This window comes from Protopterus annectens, chromosome 3.part1 (assembly GCF_019279795.1).
Source record: "Protopterus annectens isolate FY-2018-M chromosome 3.part1, PAN1.0, whole genome shotgun sequence".
NCBI classification, from domain to species: Eukaryota; Metazoa; Chordata; order Ceratodontiformes; family Protopteridae; genus Protopterus; species Protopterus annectens.
Genome location: NC_056732.1, coordinates 1020941514 through 1020960172, shown reverse-complemented (window position 1 = coordinate 1020960172; position 18659 = coordinate 1020941514).

Sequence of the window (18659 nt, the reverse complement as noted above, 5' to 3'; positions counted from 1 at the left end):
TTCTAGCAGAATTCACATGGGACTTTTTCCTGCTGTTAAAAAGAATAGACCTCCTTCTATCAGGTACAAAAGTTATCTATTTATCATATTGATAGATCAGCAAGAGCTAGGTCCATGCTCCATAACACACCCACCCACCTTACCCTATCACAAGCACATTTGGTCTGGAGTGTCTTCCCTCTCTCCTCCTGCTGAATCTTTGTCTTTCTTCAGGTCATCTACCAGGGGAGTGGAGAGGCTTGGCACTACAGTACCTTATAACAGGGCAAGGGTGCTTAGCAGCCTGTGAAAATTGTATCTGCATAGTGTTCCTAATGCTTGCTACATTAGTCTTTTTACTGAAGATCATATCTCACAACCTCTTAGAGCAAGAAATCTGGACAAAGCCACAAATAATGGTGGGACAAAGGCCCAAAATAGGGACACCTTTTAAATATCATTCTTACAAACTTAAAAAAGTTGCATTAGCTTGAATTTTCTGAAGGATATTAAGTCTGAAATCAAATGTCTGCCATTATTTTCTGACTTCAGTCCTCAGTGATTTGCTAGAAAACTAAAATTTTATGAGGAACGGACCTAAAATATGAGTCAAAAATCTGGACATTCTGTGAAAATCTGGACATTTGAGAGCTATGCTGAGGATAGATATACTACTTATATTTTCATCCTTATGGTAAATACGTGACTTCTTATGCTGTTACCTGTTCCAAGCAAGAATTTTTAAAACCTCTGCTAGGAGTGTATCCTACTGTAACATTCCTGAAAGGGCTCTGAGATAATTTTAATTGTAGGAATAAGCATCACAATTGTTTGATGTGGTTTGATGCTTAGTCCAGTAACTGTTCTTTATGGGTTTCGCATCATTACATCAAGGCCTCCCATGAAACACCATCTACAGCTTTTATATTTGGAATCCAAAGGCAGTGAAGTAAGAGATGGCGTTGCAGTACTGAGGAACTTTGCTCCTGATGAGACATTAAACTGATGTCCCGTCTGCCTGAATTTGTGGTAACTTGTGGGAATGTTAAATATCCCATGGCACTTATAATAAATCTTAATTTAAGTCAAAATCAAAATTAGTATACAACGTAACTAATTTGCAACAACCTAATGTTCTATACACACATAACTGTATAAAAAGAAATGAGAGGAAATTAAAAGAAAAGTTATAAAAAATCCCCAATTATAATTAATAGGAAAAAAGGGTACAAAGGATTAGTCCAGATATCACTTTAGCTAGCATATCTAAGAGACTCTCACTCACTGATACCCTCTCTGTAGGAGGAATAAAGATGCCTTGTTGAAGCTTCAAGTAGTTTATTCAGTTAAGTAGATAGGCAGACACTAGAGAGGCTTGGCACTGCAGTACAGTGCTTAGCAGCCTGCTTAACTGTGCATTATTCTGTATGCATTGTTCTATTTAGTTCTATGAAAATTGCTCCTTCTCTGTTCTAGAAATCCTACCATCAGTTCTTTTATTTCCATTACAGTGTTCAGATCTTCTATTATTGTTGGTATAGATTTTTATTTCCATTTTCTAGTAATTGCTTCTTTGGCAGCCATTAGCATTAAACTTGGGTTTTAAAAAGGATTGGGAGGGTGGCCTAATGGTTAAGGTGTTTGCCTTACAAACACGAGGTGCAGGGTTTGACTCTCACAAGGGATAATTGACTAGGCTTAAAATGGCTCGTAAGGGCAGTTAGCCTAGTACTAACCTATGAACTTAGCATATAGCATTAAAGTCAGTACAATATCTAATTCATATCCCATCTCAAAATAACAATGTCCTTAGTTATTAACATTTGTTCCATCAACATTTCTGTCAAAATATTTTGTAGGGAATTTTGAGAGAGTTTATCTGTTATAGCTGAGTGAAGAATAGTATCAAAGACTTTGGCCAGGTCAAGGTAGGTGTGTGCACTGTCTTCCCCTTGTCCATGTCTCTGCTGACTGTCTCAAAGAAGTCGACCAAATTTAACAGGTATGACCTCCCCTTGACAAAACTTAACTGTGTGGGATTGAGTGTTCGGAGGTTGTCTATGTCCTTGTTAATGAGGTCCATGATAATCCATTCCATGGCCTTGCAGACCAGGCTAGTTAGGCTGATGAGTTTATAATTTCCTGGATCGGTTGACACTCCACCTTTGTGCAAAGGGATGCCAGTGGCTGTCCTCCACTTGGCTGGAAAGAAGCTGGTATTCAGGCTTTGATTAAATAGGGTGCATAATAGGTTCATAGGTTGATACTAGGCTATCACCCTAGGGCCTATACAAGTTTAGCCGTAATAATTCCCTGGATATTTCTTCCCACAATATTTACTTCTCTGGACCCCTGTGTAGCAGAGTGACTGATGTGATCTCCAAGGTGAATTTCCTATCTCCCATTCAATTGTCAAGGTTCCTTTTGAAGAGGGCAAAGGAGGTGCTCTGCTTGACATGTATGGGCAGTCTATTGCAGAGTATGGGGAGTCTCTGGGTCAGGAACCTATCCCTCCAGCATGTTTTGTTCATTGTGATGACAAGGTTTAGATCCTTGGAGCATCTGGCTTTTATGGATTGGGATTTCTTTAAGTGGAGCATGTCCAACAGCTCAAGGTTTGACATGGCCTTGTATGTTAAGCAGAGATTACCTCTGAGTAGACGATATGCCACAGAGTATAGTTGGAGTTTTTTAGATGGTCAGCATAGGGCATCTGCTTTAGGCCTGTGATTCTTTTAGTGAGGTGTTTCTCTGGCCTTTCCAGTTGTTGCAGATGTCTTGTGAGGTACATACCAAATGGGGCATTGTACTCTATAATGGGTCTAATGAGGGATGAGTACAGTGGGACAATGACCTCCTTTTTTCTGGATGAAAAGCACTTAGTGATGAGGTGTGCCACATAGAAGGTTTTCCTGACTGTTGTGGTGATGTGGTTATTGAAGGTGAGACCACTGTCCACCTGTGTTCCTAAGTCTCTCATCACACTTTCGGTGTTTAGTGTACTGCCACCTATGTGGTAATTCACGGGTACATGTTTTTTCCCAAAGGGGATAATTATACATTTCTTGGCATTTAGCTTGAACCCATGGCTCTGGCATCAAGCATCTGTTTCTGTAAGGCCCTTTTGTAGAATATCCACATCATTTGGGGATTCAGTAATGGCTCCCAGTTTGCAGTCATCTGTGAACTTTGTTAGTCAGAGTCCCTTAGTGTTGGTCTGTACTTCAGAGAAGTAGATGCTAAACAAGAGTGGTCCCAGGACTGAACCGTGAGGTGCTCCACTTGTCACCTGTCTGGAGCTGGATTTGGAGTCGGCTACTTTTACAGTCTGGGTTCTGTCAATAAGCCAGTTGGCAACCCATTGAGTGACATAGGGATTTATGCCCAGCTTAGTAAGTTTATCTATGATTCCAGAGTGGGGGATGGTACCAAAGGCATTGGCGAGGTCCAGATAGGCTGTGTGGACCTCCTTACCTTTGTCCACAGCTCTGGAGACTGATATGAAGAAGTCAATCAGGTTCAGGAGACAAGATCGATACTTCACAAACCCAAACTGGGTGGGGTCAAGTGTTTAAAGGTTGCCAATGTCTTTGTTTATAAGTTCCATGGTAATGCGTTCTATGCCCTTGCAGATCAGGCTCGTTAGACTGATGGGACAGTAGTTCCCAGGATCCAAGGTGGATCCCCCTTTGTGGAGTGGGATAACTGTAGCTGTGCGCCACTCAGTGGGCACGAAGCCTGAGGTGAGGCTATGATTAAACATGACACTTAGGTGAGGTGCCAGTTAATTTTGTAGTTCATGTAGTACACAGCCCAGGATGTCATCTGGTCCCATGAATGCTATATTCTTAGCTTTGGAGAGTGCAGTTTCTACCTGTGTGGCCGTGATTACCAGAATTTGGCAATCTTTTGGTATTGAGATGGGCCCTTTAAGGGGTGAGAGGGGGGTGAATGTGGCACTAAATCGATCTGCCAGGATATTGGCAATATCCTTGGGATCAGTATATTTAATGCCATTCTGTTGTAGCTCAGAGCAGATCTGAGCATTATCAATTAGATTCTTGACATAACTATAGAATGCCTTGTGGTTGTCTTTGGAATCTTTAGCAATTTGATTTTCATAACTTGCTTTGGAGGATTTTATGAGGGATCTCAGCTTCTTACTGAGGCTGGTAAGGGAGTTTTTTAGTGCTGCAAGTTCCTGCATGAGTTCATGTAAGAAGCAGCTTGGGATGTTATTGGTTCCCATGGAGGCTGTATTTTTTGCCTTTGAGAGGGCAGTGATGACTTGCTCCCTAGAGATAAGGGGAGGTGGCAGGTGCTAGGGATGTCCTGATTTACTGATGAGGAGATAGAGGGGTGAAGTTTTTGCTGAACCTGTCTGCTAGCAGGTTGGCTATATCTACGGTGTTTGTGTATGTGGTGTCCTTGGATCACCAGTTCTGAGCAGATTGGAGTGCTTCCTTTGAGACTGAGGTCATATGTGAAGAAGGCCTTATGATTGTGTTTAGTAGATGTGGCCAGTTTGGACTCGAAGTGTGCTTTGGAGGATTTCACTAGTGTTCTTATTTGCTTGCTCAGGCTAAGGAGAGATAGCTTGCAATTAGACACCTGCTCCTTCTTGGTCCTTGACAGTAATTTTTACCCTTTTATTATAGAGTTTATTTATTGCAGATGTCCACCAGACAGGTTTACACTTCTTTGAGGAGGAGGATTTTGTCCTGTCTGGTATTCCTGATTCCATGCACCTACATAAATGCTTGCATAGTACTTTGGTGTAGGTTTAGGCATTTGTACCAGTTCCTATGAAGGGGGAGTGGGGCTGTGAAGCTGTTTATACCTTCCCTCAGGAGGTTGTAATCAGCTTTGGAGAAACGTTTATCTTTGACCCTAGCTGGGGGGGGGGGGGGTGTCGGGGAGATGGTGACTTCGAAAGTGACCGTTTTGTGGTTGGATCTTACCAGGGAGGATGTCACTGTATGAATACCTGCAGTGGTTACTCATGTTGGTTAATACCAAGTCCAGGATATTATCACCTCTTGTGGGGGTTGCGACCAGCTGGTCCAAGGCATTTGCACTGTCAAAATCAAGGAATCTCTGGGCCTTTGTGTTTTGGCAAGAGTAGTTCTTTCAATCTATGGTTGGACAGTTAAAGTCACCCAGGATCAGGGTAAATGGTTGAATCTTGATAGATTCGAAGAGGCCCAGATAGGTGGAGTGGACATCTTAAGTCAAAGTTGGGGGCCTGTAGCTAGCTATGGTTTGCATAGGGGTCTTGTCAACAGTTAACTGCACCTGGAGTGTGTCCTGTGCATCATACAGTTCGACCAGCCTGGAGGTGTGTATGTCTTTAATATATATATATTAAAACTCCATCTCCTTTTGCTTTACTGCCCAAAGTTTGGGGTCTGAATGTATGATATGATGAGTAACCTGGTATAGCTGGGGTGCTCTCTGCAGTTTTGAACCAGGTTTCTGTGACTGCACAAATGTCTGCATCTTCCAGGGTTAAGAATGTTGTTTCATGTTTAGACTCCTACAGTTTAGCAGCATGACCTTTAATTTCTGTTTTGATGTCTTGCTATGTCTTGTTTTCAATTGTTTAAGCCAAGATATGATGTTAGCTGTGCTGAGCATACGTCTCAAATGAGCAGAATATTGCAGAATGTCTCTGACTGGGTTTTCTTGCACACATGGAACTTTAACACAATACTGATGCATATTTCATACATGACTCTCATGTACACATCACAAGCTATCTCCATAATCTACTCCCAATACTGTCATAATTCCACCCTCTCTTTATCACTCTCAAGATAGTTTCAGGAATAAGCCTTTGCTCCCTTATAACCTGCACTATATACCTTTCCTACATTTTTTTATACTGCATTTTCTTCAGAATGTGTCTGTGTGCATCTATGCTAAAGAAAGTGTGATGCACCTCTTCTGTGAGGAACATTACAATCCTCATTCCTAATTTCTTATTCATAGATAATTTTCAGCTGATTCATATCATTCGCTAACTTCCTCCCCTACATACCAAAGATAAGCACGTTACCTATACACATACTGCTGACAGTCAAAACATTAACAAAAACAACAGTGCACTCTCATGACCCAACAGTGACAAAATAAGTATGGCCACAAAATGAAAACTACATCCTGAGCAGTTTAATCTATCTATCTATCTATCTATCTATCTATCTATCTATCTATCTATCTGTCTGTCTGTCTGTCTATCTATCTATCTATCTATCTATCTATCTATCTATCTATCTATCTATCTATCTTTAATTTAGTACTCAGCAGCAAAATAAATTGATTTTATCCTACCAGAACTCACACTATTCGTGAATTCCCAAACACCTTTCACTACGGTATGGAAGAAGCCACACAGTCTCATCAACATCACTATTAACTGAACTTCTTTCTGAACTTAGATAAGAGTCATTCATGTAGGAGTTTAGAACTCCAAAGTTAGAAGTTAAACCAACAACTTGGACATCAGTGCTATCACTAAACAAACTGAAAAAACATCCAGTCCTCAGAATCACTCTTACCCACTGAACTGACAGCCTTAGTGGAATCCTTTACATGACATCAAAGGTCAAAGGACATTCCACAGAGAATTATATGGAGGTGGAGCATCTCACAATGAAAAATATTAGTGAAAAAGGGAAAAATAACTGCAAACTCTGAAACAATTATGGAGAAACCACACAAAGAAGCATTACAACAATAAGACAACCATGAAGGTAAAAATAGTGACAAATCGCTTTAAGTTGACTATTTTTGTTTGCTCATCAAAAGGTTGACCTTAATAAGCCTAGACAGTTTACTAAATCCAGTCAAAGTCACACAACCCATTTAGTCTCTATATCTCCATTAATTCTAAAAAAAAATATATATCCAAAGTGCACACTCTACCCAGGAATGCTGCTCAGATCCACACCCTTTGCATTATATGACCAACTTAATCTATCTTAAATCAGCAAACAGTAACATATAATAAATAATAAATATGAAACTATAACCATGTTAATTTTCTAAAACTAGCTGCTCCCACATTCTGTAAGGCAGTTACTACTCTCATAAACCACTACATACACGACAGGATCTTTGTTTATCACTCCAATGATGTCTGTAGTTTGTAGTCTCCTATATAAAAGTGGGTCCTCCAATGATGCTAGTAATTTAGGTTTATTGCTTTACTATGCCACTTCCAAACTACTGCAAAAATGTGTTCATATCCAATGGAGAGCACTTTATTGACAGTAGTCACCGAAAGACAACATGATTTTAAGAACAAAAAACAGGAGTGCTGAAGCTCAGAGAGAAGCCACGAACTTACTTAGGCCAAATACAAATTTATTACTATTCAACTGCAAAAACACGTAAACACATTAACGCTTTGTATCACACCATGCGTTTTCATCCTAATTAAATGGGTCATCCTCCCCACTCTTCTTTTTTTTTCTTTTTCTGTTTTCACTTGCCCTTCCTCTTGTCTTTCCTCTTCTTCATCTGTTATATATATATATATATATATATATATATATATATATATATATATATAAAATGTTTTTGTTCTGGCTACTTCCCTCTTCTTTATTTCCTCGTTCTCCTGTTAGTATGGTTCTTCTGCATCTAGTTGTTTCCTTTTCTACTTGCTGTTCTACAGGGCTGCAGTATTCATTTATAATGTTCAACAGAGGAACTTCTTTGCTCATAGTACAAAATGATTTAGCTCTTTTTAGTTTACAGGCGATGCAGTACTGCTGACATTTATTTCAGAATTGTTTGAAATGAAGCTATATTTGAAGTGTGTCTCTGTCTGGATTCATAGATGAATGCTGTACCCTTCTGCAGCACAAATATTTAGGAGGTCACTGCACATGACAACTCACAGCTAAGAAGACGTATGTTATACATTATCTCTGAATACCCAGACTTTCATGTGCCCACTATTTATTTATTGATTTATTGATATTTGTTAATCAGGTAGGTATACTAGTCCAACTAGTCCAAGGACCTTTTTCAACTATGATCCAGGCCGAGAAGGCAAGACATTGTGTAAATGCACCACTGGTAAAAATACATAATCAGCTTATACGAATCTACATAATACAAGACATAAAACAAAGATAACAAATTATAAAGAGAGGTACTTCATTATAAATACACCACATAACATTAAACATCTACAATAAGACTATGTCCAGCACAGAAAAAAGGTAATTACATTATACAGAACATAGGATTTACAGACAAGTTAAAGTGATTAGGAAGTTAATGTAATACTGTAAAGCAAAATATCATCTGCTTTGAGTATTTGCATTATGAAAGGGGTAATTGACTCAGGCCTTTGTTATGAAGGCTTAACCTGGATCCTTTCTATAGTTGCATTAACTTTCTTCAATAAGATGTTTTTAAAGTTGAAACCTTTGAGGTCAGACTCTGATCAAATGGGTTTGGCATGCTGGTGCAATTTTAATAAGGCACTTTTAGCAGTGGCTATTTTGAGTGGGGTTTTACTATATGGAGAATTCCACTTGATCTAAGTGATTGGGTTGGTTCTCTAATAGACGGTAAGCTTTTTAATGGAGGAAATTAGCTTTCAAAGAGCAGCTTGAAAGCGAGTTTTGCTAGTAGGAAAGTGCACCGGGTGGCTATTGGTAGTCATTTGGCTCTTTGAAGTATAGTGCAATGATGTTCATTTGAATTTACACGTGTGTGTGTGTGTGTGTGTGTGTGTGTGTGTGTGTGTGTGTGTGTGTGTGTGTGTGTGTGTGTGCAGCTAGATAGATAGATAGATAGATAGATAGATAGATAGATAGATAGATAGATAGATATCACAGATAGATAGACAGATATCAGTATTTTGGTTTCAGTTGCTTAACTCAAGCAGATGTTTCAAGCAAAGAGAGAGAGAGAGTGTTAGAAAAATGTGTATTTGAATATATGAGAAATGCTAGTTTAAAAGCAAAATAGTATATAATGCATTTTATTCTATTAATCATATAACAGAAAGGATTAATTCATGTGTAAATGTAAGTAGTTTTGAAACTGCAGTGTGGCTTGAAGCAAGCTGACATTCGACCCTGGCAGATGCTAGCTTAGCAAGTTTTAATGTTTATGCTTTTCACAAGTGATTATCTGCTGGGTCAGGAAATTAAATGTGTGAAATAATGAAATCTTCTGCTCTTTCCTGCTGGGATGATTTGGCCTTGTATATGTGTTACTAAGATAGCATGCAGCTGGTGGGAAAGTGTAACAGTGAACAAAGATGTGTATTAGAAGATTGAATCCACCATTGTATTCGAACTGATATGAAACCTTGAAGAAGTAACTTTATAGAAAGACATTATGTCTGACCAGGTGGATAGCAAGGCTGTATTGTTACCAGAGGAAAACTTTTTTAAAATATACAGCATCAGCAGTTTTTATGAATAGAGGACTGTAAGCTAAAGTGATGTAGGTGCCCTGTGACATACCACGTCAGTAAGGTGGGCACAGCTTGAATGTTAGAACTATATAAAATTGTGTGCTTCCTGTTTCATGTTAGACAAAATTCTGTACTTGTACGTTTTTTGCCTCCTGGCGTACACTAGTAAACTTTTGAACCTGAACCTCCAGTGTATTGAATTCTTAATTTTATTTAACAGTTTGGTCCTTCGGACCAGAATTCCCTCAGACAGCTGCAGATCACAGTCTACCGGTGGTCGAATACTGTGCAGGAGAAGTTACCGAAACGGTTCTTCTTGGGTGAAAAGACCTCTGAAGTGTCGTTTAAAGAGGCTGGTCACTTTCTGATCTGTGGCCGAAGAGCGGATCTTGGACAGTTCAATACCGGAGGCTCAGGTAGGAAGAATTTGCCTTTTTTCTGTTTTAGATCAGGGACTAGGTTACAGTATATTGTTGTCAAGATTTGTTTTTCAGATCAGGGACAAAAGGAAGTACTGTATATTTGGTCATAGATCAGGGTAACAGAATAAGGTAGGCAGGTATTCTAGATAAACTGTGAACAGGAACTGAACTTCTGATATCACGTGATAAAAAGGGTTACGTAACATTTTCTTACCATGGGAACTCAGTTCACTAAAACATCGCGAGATCCGCCCCTAACTGAAGACGCAAAATACATGCAATTACAACGTTCTGATAACGTTAGGTATTATACGAAATGGGTTAACAAATATAAATTTGATGGTAAACTAGATAAAACCTCACTAGTTAAACTCCTTAAGCAACTTAAATCTGATGCGGGAGGTCAGGCAAAAAAGCAACACCAATTAGGCATTCTTCAGGCACACAGGTGGATTGAGGAAGCAAATCGTAGGGAACAGAAGCTTAAAAATTCGAAAACATTATTTTTAGACAAAGAAGATAATAACTTAGTAATAGCAACAGCTCCTCCTCCTCCCTTGCCCCTCCCTTACCCTTTTCAGGATATGAAGCGAGTGGACAGGCTGGCCCGCCACCGCGTTATCCTGAAGTCTCAGCAAGACCACAACCGTTTGTTAGAGATCCTATTGAAACTAGGTCCCGGACACGTAAAATACATAGGGACGCACAATCATATCAAATAGAGAGAAACCTACAGGATAAGAGTGAGGAAGAAATATGTCCACTTATAGAGGTTCCAAATCCTCAGGCAGGACAGGAAGGGCAAAACCCAACACTCTTAGTATATAGACCATGGACACCAGAGGATATCCGGAAAGCTACTGAGGGAATCCACCATCCGAAAGTTAATTTTACGAAATTTTTAGAAGATTTACAAGGCATGAGGTTGAGTTACCACTTGAATGGGGAAGAAGTAGAAAAAGTAGTAAGACAAATTATAGGTCCAGATTGGCACATGATTTGTGGCACCTGGAATCCTCGTAATGCAGAGCTAAAACCACTCCCACATAGTGACGCAGAGTTAGACAACAGAGTGAAAGGTCTTACGGACCAAATCTCTGAAAAATGGAAACCTAGAGCAGTCTGGACTTGCATCAATCAATGCATACAACAAGAAAATGAGACAATAGATGGGTACTATGCTAGATTATTAGAATGTTTTAATAATCATAGCGGTATGTCGGTTCCTGAGAACCAAACAAATGATTCCCCGTATGAACAACAATTGAAAAATGCATTTTTGAAAGGTTGCATTGCACCTATTAGTAGCTTCATTATGAAGCATATGATAGACCATCGAACAGGGAGGCTACAAGCCTTACTTGAATACGCTAGGCATGCTGAAAGACATTTTAATAGCAAAAAGAAAAAGAAGGCGCAAGTCTTCACTGCTGAAGACGGAGCTGAAGTATTTGTGTTACAATCAGGGAAGAAGGGCAAGAAGAATGCCCAGGGAAATAAACAGTCTGACAAATGATCAGAAGATTTTGAAGAGAGAAAAAAGAGAGGTGAATGCTTTAAATTCGGGAAAAAGGGACATCTAGCAAGGGATTGTAAGCAGAACAAAAAGGTAATTACAGAAGATAAGGGAGATGAGGACTGACTATATGATAGTGAAGATACATCATGCGAAAGTCAGAAATCATCAGGAAAAGTTAAAAAACAAAAAACAAATGTAAATATGATAGAAGGAATAGCGGAAGTGCAAATAGATATGGAGGATGAAGAAAGTGAAATTTTGGACTTAGCACTATTGAGCTTAGAGCTCTACTTAGCAGATACGAAACCGGAAGTTACACTTCTGGTGGAGGGAAGGGAAGTCAACTTCCTGTGTGACTCAGGAGCATCACGGACCCTGATACACCCCTCCAAGTTACCAGAACATTCTGAATCACTTGATTATATACTAGTAAAAGCAGCAAATGGACAGCTATACAGGGAACCGCTTTCCCATGATATAGCAATAACTGACCCTGTTTCAGGTATGACTCAGAGAAGTAAAAATTGTTGTTTCTGCAAAGTGTCCAGTAAACCTATTGGGCAGGGACCTTATGCAGATATTTGGCATAGCAGTAATTCCAACTGTACAAGGTATGGATGCGCAGAGACAAATGGATACCTTTGTAGTGCGATCGGAGGGTGAAACTTTTTACTGGTGCAGCCAGGACCTAGTCATGACTGGTCCAGGGGCAGTAACCGAGGAAATGATGAACGTAGCCATCAGTAAAGCCCCCTCCCTCGACACTGATCGACAGCATTTGTTACACTGTACTCTATACTACTGTACTACACCAGGACCTGATAGAGAGTATGAGCAAGAATTGTTCAGAAATCGTGCAACTAGACTAGTATTGCGTACTTTGTACTGGGATACTGAGGGGAACAGTGTAGTTAGCTGTTCATTACCTCAAGAATTCCTTGCATTATATAGATCAAATCGATTACCACATGTTAGCTTGACAAAGAATAAGAATGTAAAATGGGCAGACTTAGGAGAAAAAGTAACAAGATGGGAGAAACAGACTGATTTAGAACTGTTAGAACAAGGGATACAGGAACAAAAATTGAATTGGTTGACACAGACACATCCAGCTGTACACTTGCAATCTAGCGAGGACAGCTGATTAGCATTTTTATTAGAAGAAGAAGAAAAAGCCTTATGTGAAATTCCAACAACTCTTTGGTCAACAGACAAGTCAGATGTAGGACTTATTCGAACAGCAGGACCAGTTACAATTACCCCGAAGTCAGCATTTAGACCACAGAAAAGACAATACCCTTTGAGAAAGGATGCAGAAATAGGAATCAAGCCTATAACAGCAGCATTACTCAAAGAAGGAGTACTGGTAGAATCTCCTGATTCACCATGTAATACACCCCTATTTCCTGTTAAGAAAGCAAACGGGGAATGGCGGATGGTTCAAGATTTACAAGCTGTAAATAATGCAGTAATACCTAGAGCACCTACGGTGCCAGACCCACATACTTTGTTAAACGATTTACAACCACAACAGAAGTATTTCTGCTTTCTTCTCGATACCTATACATCCTGATAGTCAATATTGGTTTGCATTTACATTTCAGGGTAAAAGGTATACCTATATTTGACTACCACAGGGATATTGTGAGAGCCCAACAATATTTGCACAAGAAATGGCTAGCAACCTGGCAGGGTTTACCCCACCGGGAGGTAGTCAGATTCTACTTTATGTAGATGACATCTTGCTAGCAGCCCCCACCCAGCAACAATGCAGGGAGGATACTGTAGAGTTATTGAAATTTTTAGCAACACAAGGACACAAAGTAAACAAAAGTAAGTTACAACTTTGGAGAAAACAAGTTAGATACATAGGATATGTAATATCCAATGAAGGTAGAATACTAGACGAGGAAAGAAAAACAGCAATTTTGCAAGCACCTAAACCAGCAACCAAGAAGGAAATGATGTCTTTCTTGGGTACAACTAATTTCTGTCGGAGCTGGATACCAAATTATGCTTTGGAATCTGCTCCACTGACTGACTTGATATATAAGACACCAATGGCAGCACAAGATATTTTACAATGGACACCTGAAGCAGAAACGGCTTTCTGCAGGTTGAAGCAGTTGATAACTTCTTCATTAGTTTTAGGACTCCCAAATTATCACAAACGGTTCTTTCAGACCATAGATTGCAAGCAAGGATATATGACGTCAATATTGACGCAACAACATGGGGACAAGCAACGCCCCATAGCCTATTATTCATCGCAGTTAGACCCAGTGGCGCGATCTTTGCCTCACTGTGTACAAGCAGTAGTTGCAGCTGTAATGGCAGTACAGGCTTCAGCCTCAGTGGTGTTATTCCACCCTCTCACATTGAGAGTGCCTCATGCAGTTGCAATAATTTTACTGCAAGAAAAAGTGGCATATCTTTCTCCTGCTAGACATCTTTCATGTATGACTATACTGCTGAGCCAACCTCATATGACAATTCAGCGATGTACGACATTAAATCCATCAACATTACTTCCAACTCCTGTGGATGGCACACCACACAGCTGCCTGCAGGAAATTGAACAGCTAGCCTTGCCTAGACAAGATCTCACGGATATACCCTTGGATAATGCTGAGGTGACATATTACGTGGACGGCTCATGCAGAAGGGGCCCTACAGGAAATAATCTAGTAGGGTATGCAGTAGTTACAGACACTGAAATTTTAGAAGCCCAATCCTTACCACATAACTTATCTGCACAAGCAGCAGAATTGATAGCTTTGACGCGGGCATGTACTTTAGCAAAAAACAAGTGTGTAAACATATATACTGATAGTATGCTTTTTCTATAGCACATGTATTTGCACAACAATGGAAAAATAGAGGAATGATAACATCTAGTGGAAAACCTATTAATCATGCACAATTTATTTTGGAATTGTTAGAATCTATTCAGTTACCTACCAAAGTAGCTATTTGTAAATGTGTAGCTCATACGAAACAACAGGATAAGATTTCAAAAGGCAATGCGCGAGCTGATGCAGCTGCAAAGCAAGCAGCCTCAGACTCAGAAACTTTACTTTTGAATTAGGAATTACAACCCTCTGAGATTTTAGATTTAGACATGCTAAAAACAATGCAGACGCTTACTACAAAAGCAGAAAAACAAAAATTGGAAAAACGAGGTGCAATTCTTGAAAACGGACTGTACATTTCCAAAGAGAGAAAACCGATATTGCCGTCTAATTTATTTAGATATGCAGCTTTGTTGAGCCATGGGCAGTGCCATGTCTCAATAGGGGGGATGGTACAGTTAGTAAACTGAATATTCCAAACATATGGATACACAAACTACACAAAAAAGATTTGTGCAGCTTGTCATACTTGTAACAAGCACCATGCACAAGGGGCATTTAAAACCAAGCAAGGAAGTTTTCCTATACCACCATATCCATTCCATACTATTTGTATGGATTTCATAGAATTGAGTAAGTGTGAAGGGAAGAAATACTGTTTAGTTATTGTAGATATGTTTTCCAAATGGGTGGAAGCTTTTCCAACTAAAAATCCGGATGCAGCAACAGTGGCAAAAGCCCTGATAAAAGAAGTAATCCCTAGATTTGGCATTCCGAAAAGGATTTATAGTGACAACGGCACTCATTTTGTGAACCAGACAATTCAGCAACTTGGGAGATTTTTTTGGTATCTCCTTAAAGAACCATTGTGCCTACCACCCACAGTCAGCAGGACTGGTGGAAAGGTACAATGGTACCCTCAAGAATAAACTTAGGAAGTTAGTTGAGGAGACCCAAAAGAATTGGATACACTGTCTGCCTTTAGCACTGCTGAGAATGAGAACAGTTCCAAATGTGAAGGGTTTGACTCCCTTTGAAATGATTTTTGGGAGAGCATATTATGTGCCTCAGTGGAAAGCTCTCATGCCTGCAGAGCAAGAGGCTGACAGTTCATTAGCTAGTTATATGAGGAAACTGTTAACAAATAAATCTGTTTTGCAGTTTAACTCTTTTTCAGATAAGGAACAGACCAGACTGGTAGAAGCAGTCTTGGCCCCCGGGACGTGGGTGTGGCTGAAAGTGACGAAGAGGAAGAATTGGGTGAGTCCAAAGTGGGAAGGACTGTACCAGGTTCTGTTGGCAATGTCTACTGCAGTCAGAGTGGCTGAGAGGACGTCCTGGGTTCATTTGACACACTGCAAACCGATAAAGAACTTTCAATTTGATAAAAATTTTGTGACTGATACACAGCAGGACCAAGATGGCCAAAAACAAAGCAAATAGAAATTTAGATCAACCCCAGAGATGTTGCATAATCATTTTGTTGAGTATACATTTATTGACTGTAATTGTGACAATTTTCCCCTTGTTGTGGTTTATCCTACACACAACCACACAAGTGAAAGTGGGAAGGCATGACGAAACGTCTATAGACTGGCATCCAAATTTTAACACATACCTAGCCATGAAGTGTGTATATGCAGAGACTATGAACATTTCAAATTGCTGGGTTTGTACAGCTATACCAACAGCATATGGAGGACTGATAATGTCTGCTGTCCCTTTGGGGATAAATGAGACTTGGGAGAATTTACTCTTCGATACGGGAACTGTGAGATCACAAGACAAAATAGCTTTATTTTTACCTGTTACACAAAAAGGAATTGTATGTTTTTACAAAAATGATACTCTCCAGGTGGGCTGGAGCAATTGTAATGTAACCATATCTTATCGGTGTTATATTAAGATTAGTAATGGCAATACTTTTTGCAATACTAATTATGACTCGTATTTGAACTCACTGAAAACAACCATCAATGACATTCGCAAGAATCCTGTTTTGTTTAAACAATTGTCAGTTATAGATCAAAAAATGTTTCATGCAGGGTTAATGCGTATTAGTACTAAAGTAGAAAACTGTTATTTTATTTGTGGGAGAAAAGCATATAAATGGTTACATGAGAATTGGTCTGGCAGTTGTTTTTTGGGTTATCTGGTTAGGGCAATAAGACATACTGCAGAATTGCCTTTGAGTAAGATACGAAACGTGAGAGAAGCAGCTTGAAAACCCAAAGGTCCAGTTGAAAAACCTGTAAATCTAGTTGGAAGGATCGAAGCTGGCTGGAAAGACCATAATAGTGTGAAAGACAAAAGTAAATTGACACATATGGACTTAAGTGACAGCGTTAAATCTTGGGCAGGAATATTCCCAGCCTATGGAGCAGTCAAATCGATCTGGGAGCTGAGGAAGTTGTCGAAACTTCTCGAAGTAATGAGTAATGCAACTTTTTCTGCCCTAGTACTGGTATCTGATGAACTGAATGCAATGAGAACTGTTGTGCTACAAAATCGAATGGCTCTTGACTTCACCCTAGCGGTGAGAGGTGGTACGTGCGCGCTTATCAAAGAAGAATGCTGTGCATATATACCAGACAACAGGCATGAAATTAATAATCACCTAGAGGTAATTCAGCAAGTATCAGCCATGACTGAACCAGGCCCAAACCCACTGACAGACTTTTTCCAGAATCTATTTGGGGGGTGGGGTTCCATCCTAATGAATATTCTGATTGCCATTTGTGTGGGTATACTCCTAATAGGAGCATGTGTTTGCTGTGGAATTCCCTGCATGAAAAGACTAATCAAAGATTTCATTGATGTATCTGTTATTGAAACTTTGTACCAAGATATTGAGATTGAAAAGTTGATCTCAGATGACATTTTTTCTGAAGTATAGATTGAATGACTCACCTAGCTGAAAATCCTAAGTGGAAGAGGTTGGGAGATGAAATGACACTATGCATACTTCAAAATAGAATAAAAAGTATTAATAGGGGGGAAAATGTTAGAAAAGTGTGTATTTGAATATATGAGAAATGCTAGTTTAAAAGCAAAATAGTATATAATGCATTTTATTCTATTAATCATATAACAGAAAGGATTAATTCATGTGTAAATGTAAGTAGTTTTGAAACTGCAGTGTGGCTTGAAGCAAGCTGACCTTCGACCCTGGCAGATGCTAGCTTAGCAAATTTTAATGTTTATGCTTTTCACAAGTGATTATCTGCTGGGTCAGGAAATTAAATGTGTGAAATAATGAAATCTTCTGCTCTTTCCTGCTGGGATGATTTGGCCTTGTATATGTGTTACTAAGATAGCATGCAGCTGGTGGGAAAGTGTAACAGTGAACAAAGATGTGTATTAGAAGATTGAATCCACCATTGTATTCGAACTGATATGAAACCTTGAAGAAGCAAATTTATAGAAAGACATTATGTCTGACCAGGTGGATAGCAAGGCCGTATTGTTACCAGAGGAAAACTTTTTTAAAATATACAGCATCAGCAGTTTTTATGAATAGAGGACTGTAAGCTAAAGTGATGTAGGTGCCCTGTGACATACCACGTCAGTAAGGTGGGCACAGCTTGAATGTTAGAACTATATAAAATTGTGTTCTTCCTGTTTCATGTTAGACAAAATTCTGTACTTGTACGTTTTTTGCCTCCTGGCGTACACTAGTAAACTTTTGAACCTGAACCTCCAGTGTATTGAATTCTTAATTTTATTTAACAGAGAGAAAGAGAGGTAATGATAGGAAGAGCATATTCCATTCTGGAGAGTATCATGTTAATACCAATAGTGCGCTTGGCTTCTGTAATGAACAAATAGCATATTCTATAGAAGATGGAGCAGTGGTGCAGCGGTAGCATTGGCACCTTACAGGAAGAGGTTCTCTGGTTCGATTCTTGGCTGGGGTGCCTTCTGTGTGGAGTCTGCATGTCCTCCTTCATTCATATGAGTTTCCAATGGGTGTTCTGGTTTCCTCCCACGTTACAAAGACATGCATCTGGATCATTTCTCCCAGGGCTTCTGCTGAAAACTGGCTTTGTTCTAAGAAGGACTTTCCCAGTAAACAAATGTCAAATAAATAATTAACTAAATAAATAAAAATTTTGGTATAAGGTATAATGCCAAATGTACTGCACTCATACAGACAGGGAAAAAAGCTTTGCAGAGAAAATATTTTTTCCTATTCATATACATAAAAGTTTCATTAAAAAAAAGACACAGAAATGTCATTATTCCACATTTCTGTCCCATATTTAACCTGAGTACCAACTATCCACATCTTTATATGTTTGCTATCAAACTACCTTTTGAACTTATTTAGTGCCATTATAGAGCATGTATTTCTAAGACCAACTATGTTATCCTGCATTGCTAGCTTGTATCTGCTGCCATATAAATGGTCTAGTAAGAGTGTTGATTAGCTTATTCTGTTT